We start from the raw sequence: 18,781 nt of genomic DNA, 5'->3' as shown, positions 1-18,781 counted from the left end.
CCCAGGGCTGACAAAATTCCCCCCATAGGAACAGGAGTAGGCCATTCAGCTCTTTGAGCCTGTTCCGCCATTCAATTAGATCATAGTTGATCTGTACATCAACTCCATTTACCCGCCTTTGTTCCTTAACCTTTGATACCCTTACTTAACAAAAATCTATCGATCTCAGTCTTGACAATTTTAATTGACCCAGCATCCACAGCCTTTTTGGTGGGAGAATTCTACATTTCCACTACCCTTTGTGTGAAAAGTGCTTCCTGATTTCCCTCCTAAATGGCAGAGTTGGAATTATAAAATATGTATTTAACATGCATTTCAAATCATAATTCAATCATTAATGTCACTTCAACCAGTGGACACAAAGAAAAATATGCTTTTAAGCTGTGCTAATGGTGTATGTTGTTTGCAGGTCAACTTACTGTCTTATTATGTTTCCAGGATGTGGGCATTTATTGTCCATCTGTACAGTTGCACTGTTGGTATTTAGAGTCAACCATGTAATATGGGACTTTTTTTTACAACAATCCAATGAGTTTTAGTCATTTTTCTGGTGCTAATCCCCAAATTACCCAATGTATTGAATTCAATTTTGTAGTTTACCAGGGTAGAATTTGAACTCATAACTGCTGCGTTGCTAATCCAGTCCTATAACCATTACATTACAGTACCCCCAGTTTTGCTGTATCACCATTTCATTCTGAGCTCACTACGCTAATCTCATTCATTCATATTCTATGGGCAGGATTTTCATTCAGTCGTCGGGTTGGAGGCGGGACTACAACTTTCAGGGTTGTAGTCCCGCCTCCATCGAGATGCGGCCAATCCACGTGATTTTAACTTGATTGACCTTGTTGAGCCCACCCAGCGGGCTCAGCAGGCCAATTAAGGGCCACCCGGCAACAGGTGACGTCACAGGCTGAAATTTCATCTGTCAAGAGGTTTTGACAGATGAAATATCAGTGTTTGACAGCTGTTTGAAGCTGTCAAACACTGACAATCTGTACTCTAAGTTAATTCCTTCCTCTCAGGATGACTTAGAGATCTCTCCGGAACAGAAAGCTGAATGCTGCAGATTTTGACAGCTGGCGGCCATTCTGCTTTCTGTGCCGGTGAGATGAGGGACTCCCAAGACCTGAAGGAAGGAAAGCTGTAAAGGTAAGTAAAAGTTAGTAGAACTTCTTTAAACACTTTACACAGACCAAACACACTTACCTCTGCACTCATGCACCCACCACTCACCTGAACACCGGACATCTCGACCCCTCCAAGCCCTTCAGCCCGACGGCACGCCTCGCTAACTTGGCGTGGTTTGGAGCCATCGGGACTCCCACATTTCAACAATAAAAATAGGGATTAGACTAAAAACTGCCTGTTAACTACCTGTTAACAGGCAGTTAATTGGCACTAATCCCCTTCCCGCCTCGGGGAGGCGGGTCCCAGTGTGGGGCGGGTACCCGCCTCCTTTGAAACTGGCATGGAGGCGGGCTGGGGGTGGGATGGGGTCGGGACCCCTGATTTCGGGATTTTAAACCCCACACGCCTCCAATCCCGACTCCATGGCCCAATGAAAATCCAGCCCTATGTGTCTAGGCTTTGACTTATTGGACAATGGATGGATTTACTGCTAACCATAATTTGCCCATAACTCAACTCACTCATGGTAATCTAATTGGATGTTTTTGATTTTGTTTCTGATTTTATGGAGCAGAAAACTATAGCCGACACAGCAGGTTCCAAGATTTTACCGGTAGCCGTACATTGGACAAAATTTTAAAAATCTAAATATTACCATTGCTAAAGAGTAACAATTTTTAAGATGTATTCAAAGCTTTTTGGGTGATTCTGTGAGTAGGATTCATGTACTCAGAAGACATTATCATCTTATTGTCTCATGAACAGCAATCTTAGGGAAACAATGGATAAGTAGATAAAATTTGTGATTCTAAATAATCACAAGTCAGCCATTTAGAATTATGCTAACAGATAGATCATCAGGTCTGTTCGTCCATTGAAATGCTACTCTAGTTATTATGAAACATTACCTCATTTCATTCATTTATTTTTTTCATTCATTCATGGGATGTGGGCGTCGCTGGCAAGGCCAGCATTTATTGCCCGTCCCTAATGGCCCTTGAGGAGGTGGTGGTGAGCCGCCACCTTGAACCGCTGCAGTCCGTGTGGTGAAGGTACTCCCACAATGCTGTTAGGGAGGGAGTTCCAGGATTTTGACCCAGCGACGATGAAGGAACAGCGATATATTTCCAAGTCAGAATGGTTTGTAACTTGGAGGGGAACTTGGAGGTGGTGGTGTTCCCATGTGTCTGCTGCCCTTGTCCTTCTAGGTGGTAGAGGTCGTACATTTGGCTTGTGCTGTTGAAGAAGCCTCGGAAGCTAGGACATTAGACAATAGAAATTGCATTGATGGAAAGTGGTTACACCTCAGTAGAAATCAGGTCAGTTGGCCTCTTGTTGCTTTCATATCAGCATCTGTAGAGTAATGCTTTTGCATACATATATCATTTTAACATAAGGGCTGATTCCACAATCCAGCACTGCTCGCAAGGACAGAGCTCACAGGCAGTGCCTTTCAATAAATTGCAGCGTTGCAATGTAATTTTCTATCCATTCATTTTAATGGATGGAAAAATCAGTGTTTGTGCTGCGTGGTCATGATTTTCCCAGGATGAGCTTTGTGTAAATGTAGTTTCCGGCTGGGCATGACCAATTATCGTATCATCCCTATAAGAGCCAATTTCCTGGTGGTGCACTCAGAGAGGGATGCCCTTGCATATAGCAGATGTGTATTGCAGAATGGAGCAGGTAAATCCAAGCCCTATATCACAATCATTACATTTTAAAGTTTTATGGAGGCCTTGGTATAGCTCCAAATGTAAATGAAAATTAACCTTAACTCCTCCATGCTTTCTTTGTAGGAACAGGGAAAAAGCAACTGGGTCCAATGAATCTGTTCCTTTTTTTACAAACCAAACACACCTATCTGGTTGCTCATCATTGGGTAAATTTTCCTCTTGTGAGCCTCGCACAAAGCGCCCATCAGGAAACCATGTGATGTAAAAAGACTACTGAGCCCTTGGTTTGAGTGTAAAACAAGGCTTTAATCAACTGTTTCACAACCATGAGATTCTAGTTACATCACTAGTTCCTGGTTACAGAAACATCCTGAGCAAGCTGGGCCCACGCCCGAGTATTTATACTCCTTGGACGGCGCCACCAGCTGGCCGCCCAGTGTTACTTCATGAGTCATGATAAGATTCAGGACACCATGTATGCAGCCTGTGATTTTCTCTCCATTAAAATTTGTCGTTTGGAAAATAATAGGCTGTGTGAGGGAATTTCTTGACCCGTGCTCCTGGTGGATGAGACTTTGCATCAGGAGTGAGCAAGCATAAAATTTACTCTCCCGTCCCTTAATTCCTTCTCTCCAGAAATGCACATAACTGTCTCTTGAACCCATTTATTCCGTCCATTTGAATAGGCTTCCCCGATAAATCATTTCACAATACTTTTTGTCTTCGCTGCCTGGGTGGTAATTTGGTTAAACTCCAGTCTCAGAGCAGCATCTTCCAGTTTTGCAACTGATGTGGCATTGCCTATACAACCAGTCAATTTCACTGAGTGAAGTACTTTGAAACATTTCAATGGCATAATAAGGTACTATATATATGCAAGTACTTGTCTTCTTTAGCACTCTAGGCCCTTGAATAAGCCATGCTAGGGGCCTCTGTGAGCGAGGTTGATACTAGGCACAGAATTATGTGCTGTGGATTAAGGCCCACAAAGAACTGCATTGAGACTGTCTAATTAGCCTGCACTAATTTCACTTAGGCCTTCTACAAACATCCTTTCCACATCCAGCTATTCCAGCTGATGAATACAAGGAACTGCAGGGTTATAATTGCATGTGTTTTGCTACAAAATTCTATGTCATTTGAAGGCATCACAGAGGGTTTAACCAATGCCTGCAAACGCAGCCAGTAGTTGAATAAAGCTACTGTAGGTCAAATCAAAGAACTGCACAGAAAATTTTGATGAAAGGTCAAAGGAAATAGTTCCTTGCAGTCTCTTCATCTGTGCAATGAATTCTTCCTGGAAATTATTGCAGCCATTTGTCGCAGCTGGTAATTAGGGGGGGGAAACATGGTATGGGGGTGAATGACAGATGCTTATAGGTCTCCTGTTAGTTTTGCATTTGTTTGTGTAAATACCACTCCAGAGACGTGAGCACATAAGCTAGGCTGACACTCCAGTGCGGTGCTAAGGGAGTGCTGCACTGTCAGAGGTGCCGTCTTTCAGATGTAGCGTTATACCGAGGGCCCATCTACCCTCTAAAGTGGACGTAAAAGATCCCATGGCACTATCTGAAGACGAGCAGGGGAGTTCTCCCCAGTGTACTGCCCAACATTTATCTCTCATCCAACACCTAAAACAGATTAGCTAGTCATTAGCTCATTGCTGTTTGTGGGAGGTTGCTGTGTGTAAAGTAGCTGCTGCGTTTCCTATATTACAAAAGTACTTCACCGGCTGTAAAACGCTTTGGGACATCCTGCGGGTGCAAAGCATTCTATAAATTAAAGTCTTTAAAGGGCTAGAAATTCGTTATAGCCAAGAAATGGGCGATGTTAGGACAAAAGATGGTGAATTAGCACCAGGCAAAAACGCTCTAGACTGCACGCAAAATTCGTCCTAACTGCTCAATAAAATGATTGGAATCTTAAATCAAGTCTAAAAACCCAAGATCATTGGCGTTATACTTAAAGGCTGGACCAATATCAGGTGCAGTCTAATCACAACTCATGATTGCTACAAACCTTTTTCACTACTTAGAGGGGAGGTTCATTGATGCTGCTGTACCTCATTCTCAGCATTGTTGACTGTGCAGCTGCCTCAACAACCATAAGAAGGACAAGAAGAAGGAGTACTTATTTACAAATCCTCATGGCAGATCGCTGACCAAGGGAGACAGCCCGCAGGTTTTCCCATGAAGCTTTGGCGGCATTGGTTTTAGCGCTGGAGAGGAGGCGGGCATCCTGTACCCATCAACTGGCAGGAGGCCCTCACCGCAAGTCTGCCGCACTATGTGGAGGGAAGTGGCACACCACATCACGGACCGCCCATCCGGAAGCCTGACTGTCCGGCTGCCTCCTCCCTCCCTCCTGTTCTTCGTCTTCTTCCTCCTCATCTTCGTCCTCCTCCCTCTGCGCACACGTTCCTGTCATTCTCGTTCCTACGCTCCCTCAGGCGTAGATCCTGGAGGGCGAGGTGGCGCCAGTACAGCCCCCATTAATCTTACCAAGTCTTGCAGTTTGAATCTTTGATGAATAAATGTAGCTATTTTGTACTTGCCACAAGGCTCCTGATACAAAAGAACCTTGAAATTATTCAATGAACGCCAGAACATAAGAAATAGGAGCAGGAGTAGGCCATTCAGCCCCTCGAGCCTGCTCCACCATTCAATAAGATCATGGCTGATCTGATCTTGGCCTCAACTCCATTTTCCAGCCTGTTCCTCATAGCCCTTGACTCCCCTGAAACTGTTGCAGTAGCTGACACTAACAAAAAGCCACTGAAACTGCACTAACCTGACAGGTGCGGGTGATTACTGATGATCCCTTTAAATAACATCCCTGCAGTCGGCTTCCTGGTGCTGCACACCAGCTCTCCCTGCCAGTGTTTACTCCAGGCGGTGAGTTAAGTGGCTAAAAGCAATTTGGGAAATCAGGTGTTCAGTGAGCGTTGCACACTCACTGATGTCACGATCTCCCTGGCGTTGAGGTCCGCGGTGATAGCTGTTACCGGCAGTGCTACAGGGGGTCCCGATTTGGCGTGCATCGCTGTATTCATCTCACCCTGTCGATACTGGTCTCAACGCTGCATTAGCGCCATCTACTGGTGCTAACGGGCAGTGCTAAGGGGACAAATTTTCCCCCCTTACTGCCACAAAAAACAAAACCGACAACTCTGGCTATGTATTATTCAATTTTTTAATTGCTTGAATCTTCCTTTGTAAAACATTCAGGTCTCTCTTTCAATCTTTCGGTGTTGGTGTTTCCAGATATTTGGAGTTTTCATTTTGGCAAATAGAAATAAACTAATTTAGAAATTGATTGCAGTTGAAATGTACTGACGTATCTGTAAAGATTACTGAGTAAAGATTATCTCACAGGTATACATTGTATATTGTTTCAGTAAACATTTTTAAAACTCTTCAGAGATGAAAGTCATTCCTAATGGGGCAAAAGGATTTGTACAGAAAACTGAAAATTTGAATGTAGTTGTAAGACAAAGTCTGTAACCCTACCCTATCTTCTGTCTCTATAGCACTATCATTGCTTCCCTTCTATTCTTTACAGAGTAAAGCATCATAAAGAACCCTTTACAGGCACCAATGGGTTTGCCAATTGTAATCCCTGTTTTCAAATCCCTCCGTGGGCTCACCCCTCCCTATCTCTGTAATCTCCTCCACCCCAGTACCCTTCGAGATCTCTGCTCTCCTCCAATTCTGGCCTTTTGCGCATCCCCAATGTTCATCACTCCACCAGTGGCGGCCGTGCCTTCAGCTGTCTAAGCCCTAAACTCTGGAGTTCCCTCTCTAAGCCTTTCTACATCTCTACCACTCCCACCTCCTTTAAGGTGCTCCTTAAAACCTACCTCTTTGACCAAGCTTTTGGTCATCTGTCCTAATATCTCCTTATGTGGATCGGTATAAAACTCCTCTGAAGCACATTGGGATGTTTTACGATGTTAAAGGCGCTGTATAAATGCAAGTTGTTGTTTGTTGTTGTTGTAATCCTCTGCGATTACATGTTCAGAAGATGAAGACCTACAGAGCTTTTCCTGAGAGGTGGAATGATGTGCGAGTTACACTGCGGCCTTTTAAGGATGGAAAGGGCAACACTTCCCAGGGAAGCTCCCCTTGACATGGTGGGAGCGGGTTGAAGATCCATAAATGGATTCCCCTTTCCGGAATTTAAAAAGCCAGCTTAAATGGACAGAAACCTAGCATCACTGGAATCTGCCCGAAATTCCTGGCCCCACCCTGGGAGGAAGTCGGGCTTCTCTGCTTCCAGGAATTTCAATGCCTGGTGTTTGGCTTTCCATCCGGAGCTGGCACCTAATGAATTCGACACCGCCTAATTTGTTTCTGGCCATAGATGGACTGCATGATTAGCTCACTCATACACACCAGCAATTCAGTTTTTACATGTGCAATTCTTTTTGTTGTTGCCATTACGGTGGAATCCACCCAAGTTGTAAACAAGGCAGCACTGGCAGCCCCGGCATACAACTACTTGAAGAACTGCTGCTGCTTGAATCGATTCTATAATGTAAAGTGGCATCAACCTACCCTGTGACGACAGTGGCTGTCTTGCACTGAAATATAAAACCTAAGAATGGCAGGTAAGGATTTGCTTTGCACAGAGGTAGCCTTGCGTTCTTGTCAGTTACGCTTGTTTTAAAATGAAAGCAAATGTGAAATAGGTAAGAATTGAAATGGTCATTTTAGCACTGTACTTGGCAGCTGCGCTCCACGCTGTGGCTGGGACAGTGTTCTGTTCCCACTTGTCAGCTGTGGCTCAGTTAGTAGCACTCTTGCCTCAGAGTCAGAAGGTCATGGATTCAAGTGCTGTTCCAGAATATTGAGCACAAAAATCTAGGCTGACACTCCAGTGGAGTGCTGCACTGTCGGAGGTGCTGTCTTTCGGATGAGGTGTTAAACTGAGGCCCCGTCTGCTCTCTCAGGTGGCTGTAAAAGATCCTATGGCACTATTTTGAAGAAGAGCAGGGGAGTTATCCCTGGCATCCTGGCCAATAATTATCCCTCAATCAACATCTAAAACAGATTATCTGGTCATTATCACATTGCTGTTTGTGGAAGCTTGCTGTGTGCAAATTGGCTGCTGCGTTTCCTATATTACAACAGTGACTACACTTCAAAAGTACTTCATTGGCTGTAAAGTGCTTTGTGACGTCCAGTGGTCGTGAAAGGTGCTATATAAATGCAAGTCTTTCTTTCTTTCTTGTTCCAAGAGCAAGTCAAATATTGTACTTGCCAACTGTATTTGCAATGACAGAACCAAACACCAAACTGCATCGCAAGTACAGTTGTCAAGTATTGCAGTCAACCCGCATCCAGAATACAGTGAGTAGGAGCTGAACATAGAATGAGTACCAGGTACTGCAAGAGTACAGTTGGCAAGTACAGTGCTAAACAGATCCATTTCCAATCTAACTTCTTACACATCCAAGAATCTGGCCATGTTTGCTACTGTTTCCTTTAATAACTAAAATAAAAAAAGGTTGCCTTGAGAAGTATTTTTTGTATAAAATACTCCCCCCACCTAGGTGTATATCTTTTTCCACTCACTGGTTTCCAGTTCCACTTCTTGCACGATTCTCTGCACCATGATACATCAAATTTCCTGCGCTGGGGGACTGAGAGGGTGGTTTCCCCAAGCATGAGAATTTGAATCCACTGCTATTAAAAGGTGCACCAAAAAAAAACATGATTGATTTGGCTGGAAAGTATCAGGGTTGGCTTTCATGTGGGTCACCTAACAGCGTTGCAGCTGAATCTCTGACACTTGCTCCTTCTGAGCATGGCTCCCCAGTTCACGGCTATGAATTGCGTTTACTGGTCTTTATTGCTTTTGTAGGCAAACGCAGCAGCCATTTTGCACACAGCAAGATCCCAGCAACAGGAATGAAATGAACGACCAGTTAATCTGCTCTGTTGATATTGGTTGAATGATGAATGTTGGACATGACACCCACTGTCTCATCCGAAAGACGGCATCTTTGACGATGCAGCACTCCCACAGTACTGCACTGATATGTCAGTCTTAAACTACGTGCTCAAGACCTGGAATGGGGCTTTTTACCGACAATTGTCTGAATCAGAAGCAAACATTCTAGCAACCGAACCAACAACAACTTGTATTTATATAGCGCCTTTAACGCAGTAAAACGTCCCAAGGCGTTAGACAACAACATTTGAGACCGAGCCACAAAGGAGATATTAGGACAGATGAGAGGTCGGTTTTACGGAGCGTTTTAAAAGAGAGGTAGAGAGGCAGAGAGGTTTAGGGAGGGAATTCCAGAACCAAACAGATATATTCTAATACGATAGCAAAATACTGCAGATGCTGGAAATCCGAAATAACAACAGAAAATGCTGGAAAAACTCAGCAGGCCAGGCAACATCCGTGGAGAGAAAATAGAGTCAACGTTTCGGGTCAAAACCCTTTGTCAAGACTGAAAAAGCACAGGAAATGAAATAGATTAAAAGGCCAGGCTGGGAGAGAACAAAAGAGAAGAGAAGAGACATTAAGAGGTATTCAAAACGAGACGAGATGGTGATAGGACTAGTGGAGACAAAAGACGGCTCTAGATTAGGTGTGAAATGCGCTGGCAGAATGGGAGACAGCTGCCATGTGGGAGAGAGAAAAAGGGGGGGGAGAAGAGAGAAAAAGGGGGGGGGAGAGAAAAAGGGGGGGGGGAGAGAAAAAGGGGGGGGGGGAGAGAAAAAGGGGGGGAGAGAAAAAGGGGGGGGGGAGAGAAAAAGGGGGGGGAGAGAAAAAGGGGGGGGGAGAGAAAAAGGGGGGGAGAGAAAAAGGGGGGGGGAGAGAAAAAGGGGGGGGAGAGAAAAAGGGGGGGGGGAGAGAAAAAGGGGGGGGGAGATAAAAAGGGGGGGAGAGAAAAAGGGGGGGAGAGAAAAAGGGGGGGAGAGAAAAAGGGGGGGGAGAGAAAAAGGGGGGGGAGAGAAAAAGGGGGGGGAGAGAAAAAGGGGGGGGGGGGGAGAGAAAAAGGGGGGGGGGAGAGAAAAAGGGGGGGGGGAGAGAAAAAGGGGGGGGAGAGAAAAAGGGGGGGGGTGAGAAAAAGGGGGGGGGAGAGAAAAGGGGGGGAGAGAAAAAGGGGGGGGGAGAGAAAAAGGGGGGGGGAAGAGAAAAGGGGGGGGGGAGAGAAAAAGGGGGGGGGGAGAGAAAAAGGGGGGGAGAGAAAAAGGGGGGGGGGAGAGAAAAAGGGGGGGGGAGAGAAAAAGGGGGGGGAGAGAAAAAGGGGGGGGAGAGAAAAGGGGGGAGAGAGAAAAGGGGGGGGAGAAAAGGGGGGGGAGAGAAAAGGGGGGGGAGAGAAAAGGGGGGGGGGAGAGAGAAAAGGGGGGGGGAGAGAAAAGGGGGGTTGGGAGAGAAAAGGGGGGGGGGAGAGAAAAGGGGGGTTGGGAGAGAAAAGGGGGGGGGAGAGAGAAAAGGGGGGGGGAGAGAAAAGGGGGGGGGAGAGAAAAGGGGGGGGGAGAGAAAAGGGGGGGGAGAGAAAAGGGGGGGGGGGAGAGAAAAAGGGGGGGGAGAGAAAAAGGGGGGGGGGAGAGAAAAAGGGGGGGGGGGGAAGAGAAAAAGGGGGGGGGGAGAGAAAAAGGGGGGAGAGAAAAAGGGGGGTGGGGGAGAGAAAAAGGGGGGGTGGGGGGAGAGAAAAAGGGGGGGTGGGGGAGAGAAAAAGGGGGGGGGAGAGAAAAAGGGGGGGGAGAGAAAAAGGGGGGGAGAGAAAAAGGGGGGGGAGAGAAAAAGGGGGGGGGAGAGAAAAAGGGGGGGGAGAGAAGAGAAAAAGGGGGGGGAGAGAAAAAGGGGGGGGAGAGAAAAAGGGGGGGGAGATAAAAAGGGGGGGGGGAGAGAAAAAGGGGGGGGAGAGAAAAAGGGGGGGGGGGAGAGAAAAAGGGGGGGGAGAGAAAAAGGGGGGGGAGAGAAAAAGGGGGGGGGGGGAGAGAAAAAGGGGGGGGGGGAGAGAAAAAGGGGGGGGGGGGGAGAGAAAAAGGGGGGGGGGGGGAGAGAAAAAGGGGGGGGGGGAGAGAAAAAGGGGGGGGGAGAGAAAAAGGGGGGGGGGGGAGAGAAAAAGGGGGGGGGAGAGAAAAAGGGGGGGGGGGGAGAGAAAAAGGGGGGGGGGGAGAGAAAAAGGGGGGGGGGGAGAGAAAAAGGGGGGGGGGGAGAGAAAAAGGGGGGGGGGGAGAGAAAAAGGGGGGGGGGGAGAGAAAAAGGGGGGGGGGGAGAGAAAAAGGGGGGGGGAGAGAAAAAGGGGGGGGGAGAGAAAAAGGGGGGGGGAGAGAAAAAGGGGGGGGAGAGAAAAAAGGGGGGGGAGAGAAAAAAGGGGGGGGAGAGAAAAAGGGGGGGAGAGAAAAAGGGGGGGGAGAGAAAAAAGGGGGGGGGGAGAGAAAAAGGGGGGGGGAGAGAAAAAGGGGGGGGGAGAGAAAAAGGGAGGGGGAGAGAAAAAGGGGGGGGGGAGAGAAAAAGGGGGGGGGGAGAGAAAAAGGGGGGGGGAGAGAAAAAGGGGGGGGGGAGAGAAAAAGGGGGGGGGAGAGAAAAAGGGGGGGGGGGAGAGAAAAAAAGGGGGGGGGAGAGAAAAAAAGGGGGGGGGAGAGAAAAAAAGGGGGGGGGAGAGAAAAAGGGGGGGGGAGAGAAAAAGGGGGGGGGGAGAGAAAAAGGGGGGGGGGGAGAGAAAAAGGGGGGGGGAGAGAAAAAAAGGGGGGGGGGGGAGAGAAAAAAAGGGGGGGGGGGAGAGAAAAAAAGGCGGGGGGGAGAGAAAAAAAGGCGGGGGGGAGAGAAAAAAAGGCGGGGGGGGAGAGAAAAAAAGGCGGGGGGGGGGAGAGAAAAAAAGGCGGGGGGGGGGAGAGAAAAAAGGCGGGGGGGGGGAGAGAAAAAAAGGGCGGGGGGGAAAGGGCCAAAACAAAGGTGTGGATAAAAAATAAGTAAAAATGTACTGGGGGCCGAAGTTACGATCTGAAATTGTTGAACTCGATATTGAGTCCGGAAGGCTGTAAAGTGCCCGATATAATCTAATCTATTTCTATCTATATCCTCAGTCCTTGTATGGTTCTTATGTTGTTTGTTCCCTTTACATGGTTGTAATACTCTTCTGATGGCACACCCTCCTACAATTTGTATTGAAATTCAAAACCACTTCCTTCCTTTTAAATTCAATGTCTCTTTGTATATAACCAAAAGTCCCACCTTTACATTTTCTGCATTTTACCAAAACAAAATACTACAAGAGAAACCTCAAGGGACACAAATCCACCCACCCCCCTTAATGCACTCAGCCTCCTCCCAGTACCGAACCCGGCTCCTTCTATCGCACCCAGTCACGCCCAGTGTGTGTTTGAATGCAGCCGACTTCCTCCCCGAGTCTTGCCGAGTCTGCCCGACTTCTTCCCCGAGTCTTGCCGAGTCTGCCCGACTTCCTCCCCGAGTCTTGCCGAGTCTGCCCGACTTCCTCCCCGAGTCTTGCCGAGTCTGCCCGACTTCCTCCCCGAGTCTCTCCGAATCCCTCCCCGAGTGCAGCCGAGTGTTCCCGAAGCGCCTGCGGAAGTGCGGCGCTCCGGTGTGTGTTCGGCTTCGGTCGCTGAGGCAGAGCGGAGTTTCCTCCCGCACGGCGGGGGGGGAGAGAAGAGAAAAAAAATGGGAAACTCGCCGAAAGCCGCTGCATTTGTTTTAACTTAATTTCCACCTCGCCTCCTCTGCTGCCCCCTCATCTAAAACTAATAGGTATGTATAACGTTTGGTGTTGTGCTTTTTCTCTCTCTAAAGAAATGTAATTGCCATTCTCTGCATCACCCTGTCCGGCCTGACTGAGTCTTACTCGGGCATAGGCCACTGTCCTGTCAAAAAAAATCAAAGTTGCATTATTCCCAGTCTTTAAACCTCTATTAATAAGCTTAAGACCTATAATGGAACTAAGCAAAGTCTTCTCTGTATTGATTTTTATTATAATTATTCTTAAAAAAAATATCCTAGGATGTGTCCTAACCTTATCATTAGTAATCCACTTGACTTGCATTTCCCCCTTTTTATAAACCGTTGGTTGCTTCATCCCAAATACTGGATCTGCGGTTAACTCAAAATTGGCAAATGTTTGGCCAACCTCTTTAAATTCAACAGCCGATTGCAATATTTCCAGCTGTTTGCATGGATGAAATAGCAGCCAAGTGAAGAAAAGAAAACGTCATTTTGAAAAGAAGCAATAATAGTGGTTATAATGTGATCATTTTGGTTATTTACCTCTTTTCACAATGTGTAGCAAACGTTACAAATAGACACCAAACAAATTTAACCAGAGCATTATTGAAGTAAAGCTAATTGGTAAGTCAGCCATTTGATTATATTCTCGCATAAACCTGTGTAATTTGTTTTTATAATCTACCATAGGCAGTAACAATCTACAACGCTGTAACTCAGTGGATTTACTGCGAGAGTGAACATTGGTGAACTGTCAGTCATTAGTAATGCCAACCGTTTCCACATTATCTGGCAAAGTAAAAGCAATTCAATATTAAGCATTTAGCATCAGTAGACATTGGCCTGCTACCCTGCACAACATAGATGACACTTTAGAGGGATATTGTATTTCAGGTGATCAGCCAAAAGGGGATGAAGCCTAACTATAAATAAATCGGCTTGAAAATGAACACTGGTCAGTAATAACCCAGAGGTGATTGAGCCAGTGAGTGAGACAATTCACCAATGTATGTCCTCGCTGTAAATGAATTAGTGTTGTACGTAGATTGTTACCATCTATGGTAGATTATAAAAACAAATTACACAGGTTTATGCGAGAATATAATCAAATGGCTGATTTACCAATTAGCTTTACTTCAATAATGCTCTGGTTAAATTTGAATGGTAACATTTGCTGCACATTGCTCCCACACACAGGAAATAACGTCTGTCAGTTCCCAGTCCACTTGGCTAGTGGTTCTATGGCCTTGACTTTGAGCCCTGTTTTTTGCACTAGATGTTAATCATTCAGAATTTGAATATAACATTGTTTGTTTACCTGCAATCACACTGTATTGAAATCGACTTGCTACACACGCCATCTTCATCTCAGTCATGACCAGGACCTCAAAATTGTGGACCAGCTCATTTGACTCCTGATTTAACTGGATGACATCTTCATTTACCTGACCACCTCTGCTACTCTTTTGAACCGTAGCAATGTTCTACTTGCACTATGGGGCTTGGTCATTCACCTAGGTTTGTCAATTTAAAAACAAAGTAGATTGAAGTCCTTGGAAAGGAATCATTTGCAGGGCTATGGGGATGGGTGAGGGCAGTGGGGAATAATTGGATACCTCTTTCAAAGAGCCGGCACGATGTGCCGAATGGCGGCCTCCTGTGCTGTAGGATCTATGATTTTGATGGTGCTTGAACACTAGCAAATATTCCTTTGTGTGGGAAAGAATGATAAACCAAGCTAGCTGATCAGAGGGACAAAAAGTACATACTGGGATGCATGGATGTGAAGTCTGCTCTCGAACTTCCCATTAGTGAGAGGCACACATTTAAGATGATCACAAAAGGAATTAAAGGGGAGGTTAGGAAAAATGAGGTAGAGTTTCTGCTTTGGGTGCAATTGGCGATTCCGGCGTAAAATTGCACCCATTTTGAAAAGTGTTTTTTTTCCCCCCAGGCTTCCCCCTCAAACTCATTTGTATATTGGTGAGCATGTAATTTACCATTAACCAACGCAATCGGACAGTGTTTTAAAACGTGATTTAAAAAAAATTGCTTAAAAAAAATTCCTTGATATATTTACGTAGGATTACATCGGATATACGGCTCAGAAACGGGCCATTCGGCCCAACCAGTCCATACTCCACTCGAGCCTCCTCCTGTCTTTCCTCATCTAACTCAATCAGCATAGCCCGCTATTCCCTTCTCCCTCATGTGCTTGTCCAGCCTCTCCTTAAATCATCTGGTAAAGTTTGATTGATACAGCTAAAAATGGGTTTATCATAAAAAAAATAAGCACTTTAACTCTGTCAATTCACCACTTGTGAGTAACCTGATTTTAAATAACTCAAAATGACTTTAAAAAATCTGTTTTCTAGTTAGGTTGGGGTACAGTAGTGAGTTCCTTAGTAAATAAAAAAAAAAAAATTCAAAACCTTACAAAACGTACCTATTGGTGGCCTTGTGACCAAAAGTTCCAGTTTAATTTTTAAAGCCTCCTCGAAGGCCTGCAAAAGATCGTGATTAGCGGAAACTCCCAACATCGATGACTTCACCCGGGGGCGTGGGCGGGGCCTGCTTCCAGCACGATGTTTTGAAATCTAGCGCCAAAGATCGCTGACACTCAAGTTGCACTGAACCCAATTTGCACTTCAAATCCTGCGATCTTTTGCGTCGGTTACGCCGATCTCAGGGAAATTGGGCCGAATAAACCAGTGCAATCGAACCGAAACCCCAGGCCAATGCATTTTACATGGAGGTTGGTTAAAATGTGCAATTCTGAGCCACAAACCGTTGTTGAAGCAGAATCTATAAGTGGATGGGAACTGGAGAATTGCTTGAAAAAGACAAATACTAAAGAGAATGGGGAGCAGGCATGAGAATTAGATTAGACTACGTCACTTAGAGGAAAAACACCAACATAGTTGGGCAAAATGGCCTGTTTCTATGTTGTAGCATTCTGTAATTCTAACTTCAAGCACTTTGCACAATATATTTTAAAATAATATTCTATGTGTTTTTTATATATATATAAACTCTTCCTTGTGACAAATCTATGAGTTTGCTGTAGCTTGCCTGCAATGGAAATAAAATTCTTGTTAAAAGGACTCCTTTGAGTATACTGTTTATAATAAATGAAAAACTTTAAAGGACAGTAGTATAGGTGTTTCAGGGCAGTATTTTCCATCCTTTATTAACTTTTATTGTGACAAAGCAGCTTGGTAGAGACTCACCACACACATCTCTGTTGCGTTGCTTATGGCAAATGTGAAGAAGTAGGTTGGCTAAAGTGTGACAGGAAGTAAGTGTGAGGCTTACAGGAAGTGTGCATGTAAGGCTTTTAATATAGCTGTGTTTATTTATGTTTTTACTTTAGTATAGTGAAATACTCCTTGGAATTTGAATGCCACTTTTATCCCAGTTGTTCAGCGATTTTCTTTTAAGAAACAATGTAGAAATGAGAACGCTGTTCCAGCTCAGTCTGTCGTCTGTCAAGTATTGTTTCATTCCTTGGTTCCAACTTTGCCACTCATTGGCTATGTGGTCTTCCTTACTCGTAGGATACAATGATTTTTATGCAGTTACTAATTGAGGTTTTATTTCCAAAGTCCAAAGAAACAGAAAATGCTGCTTTTAAAAATAAATGACAAAGCTAGTATAAGATATTGCAGCTTTACAGTGTACCTGCTACATTCTAGATAATGGGCAAAACACCTGTATTCAGTGAACATTGGAAAACTTGTGTATAATCTGTGATTTAGTGTGAGCTGTATACAATGTACAGTAATGCAAAGAGTGTGTGCTGATAGTGAAACAGCATTGCAATGCTCAAAATGCTATTTTTAAAGACTTATTGTCTCACTTAAAAGTCTAAGATTCCTCTCTTAGGAGGAACCCTCTTTAATTGGTTAGTTATTACCGCCTTGTGCATCTGTAGAGGCAAAGACAAATATGTTGCAGCTTTCTTCATTGAATGTGTTGTGCAAGAATATCCCCTTGCCTGCAGCAAAATGTTTGGGAAGGGTGGTTCTCTAGAATTTAACATGCTGCTGCTAGATTCTGGCAGTGGTAAATGCATTAAAGCAGATACAGAGAATCCGAATTACTGAAATCTATTTCTGCTGCCCTTTTTTATTCTTAGCTAGTTTTCCATTTGTTGGTATGTTCAAGTGGTTGAGGAAGAAGCAGGGCATGCCATTATTACTGGTCAGTTGACAAAGTTGCATGCATATATTAAAAAAGCAAGCAATCAATGAATATTTGGACGTGGCTATGAGGTGGCGATCTAATGAAAGGGTTCAGTTGATTTTTTTAAACCACAAGAGAGAAGTTGAGGAGATTTATAACTTTCATATCAACCTCAAGCTAAAATTTAATGTTTGCTGTAGACAAGTTCTTTTTTAAATAGCCGTTGAACAAGAATGGCTTAAATATTTATTGTTGGGATCACCCACACACAAGTGTGTCCTTTTAATGTACGTTTTTTTCTAGATTGAACAAAGTTTTCTTCTTTTTGTTCACTCAATGCCGGCTGCTTGACATGCCTGCGGTGTCGCTCTCCAGTCTCTCAGTAAATCCACATTGTAAAGCGATTGAAGTTTGCAAAATAAAGATAAATTGTAACAAAATTAGTCATCCCTGTTGTACAAGTACAAAACATTTGAGGGATCATGAGTCTATATGGAATAAATTCCAGTGCTGTGGTTGATATAAGTGTGCTCACCTATAATTGTGAATTATTCCGCTGATGCCACTCATTCATTTTGTAAGTTACTGCTACCTGTTATGGAATCGCACTTTCTGATCTGTCATGATAGAATTTTACAATTTCAGTTTCATGCAGGATTTTATTTTGTGTTTAGGCAGCCTCTGTGTCTTCAGTGGCTGTCCATGTGGGCATCAGCTCTCTGTAGGCGCCATCTCCTTGAGCCGTGGTGACAGTCACAGAAGGACACTAATGATTGTGCTCTAATTACTCATCAGGGGCAGGTGATTATCATCCAGTAAAACTGATAAAATATTAATTTGCATTAAAATTTATATGTGCAGTTCAAAGAATGTACAGTTTAAATCAGATATATGGTAAGATATAAAGTGGTTTGCAAACAGCAAACCTTTTGTGATGTGATCAATATGATCCATCTATCATATTGCGATTATCCATCTTGTAAACTCACTTAAAATGATTACATGAATGTAATGCATAATGTGCATCATTTCCAGAACTGGAAATTCCGGTATTATACTGTGATCTCCAAAGATTGACTTAGACAGAGTTGGACGAAAGCAAATGAATGTCACTAATCTCTTGATCACTTGTACAAATCTAATGTTTTTTTCTTTTGAACAGATTGCACATTATACCATAGTTGTGTTAATTTATATATATTAATGAAAGTACTAGATAAAAATCTGCATGCTTCTCAAAGTTATGGCTAATAAAATATCAAAGGCGAAGTGATGCAAGGTTCCCAATAATAGTACTGTAACACAAATGGTGCATTTTACATGTTTGTTCTTGCTGCTTTGCCCTGCATACTTTCACCTGCTGTCTTCCAGTTACATCTATTTTATTCAATTCCGTCCCTGAATGTCCGCAGTAACATTAGTGGAGTGGGGCTTCCCTTGTGCTGGCCACTTGTGCACCTGACTCCATTGGCATTCCCAGCATCAGGCAATTAACATGAGGTTGAAGGGCGCAGGGGAGGAAATATATGGCCAGCCATTGGGACCGAGTCCAGCCAAAACAAGAATGTATCCGAAAAGAATGTGCCCTTTTCCAGGAAGACTTCTTTCCTCGCAGCAGCTGATCGCTGCGACACGGTGGCATAGTGGTTAGCACTGTTGCCTCACAGCGCCAGGGACCCGGGTTCAAATCTGGCCTCGGGTGACTGTCTGTGTGGAGTTTGCACATTCTCACCGTGTTTGCGCGGGTTTCCTCCCACAGTCCAAAGATGTGCGGGTTAGGTTGATTGGTCATGATAAAAATTGGCCCTTAGTGTTAGGGGGGATTAAATACGTGGGGTTACGGGGATAGGGCTTGGGTGGGATGGCTGTCGGTGTAGGGACTGGGTGCTAGGGTTTGGATGATCAGCCATGATCTCGTTGAATGGCGGAGCAGGCTCGAAGGGCCGAATGGCCTACTCCTGCTCCTATCTTCTATGTTTCTATGGAAGTAAACTGGCCTTTCTCACTTTGGGCCCTGCTTCTGTCAGCCTTGAGTTCCGTACGCCTGCTTCACACAGGGCACGGTACACTGAGGGCAC

The 18,781-nt window shown here is 44.9% G+C and overlaps 1 protein-coding gene across 6 annotated transcripts in view; it reads left to right on the top strand.

Moving 5' to 3' along the window:
• The first annotated feature begins 12,343 nt into the window (after positions 1-12,343).
• Positions 12,344-18,781, top strand: part of zdhhc7 (zDHHC palmitoyltransferase 7) — an 84,792-nt gene continuing 78,354 nt past the window's right edge. For 4 of the 6 annotated variants that reach the window (XM_085991790.1, XM_085991786.1, XM_085991791.1 and 1 more), the window contains exon 1: positions 12,344-12,548. The gene's annotated coding sequence lies outside the window, so the exon portion shown is untranslated. Of the gene's footprint in view, positions 12,549-17,377; positions 17,505-18,781 lie in introns of all 6 variants that reach the window. The other 2 variants (XM_085991789.1, XM_085991787.1) reach the window with 1 other exon arrangement.

The sequence above is a fragment of the Somniosus microcephalus genome, chromosome 6, assembly GCF_052327205.1.
Source record: "Somniosus microcephalus isolate GS21.2 chromosome 6, FLI_Smic_1.0, whole genome shotgun sequence".
Taxonomy (NCBI): Eukaryota; Metazoa; Chordata; class Chondrichthyes; order Squaliformes; family Somniosidae; genus Somniosus; species Somniosus microcephalus.
Note: the sequence above shows the minus strand (reverse complement) of the source record. Positions and strands in the feature narration are given on the sequence as shown.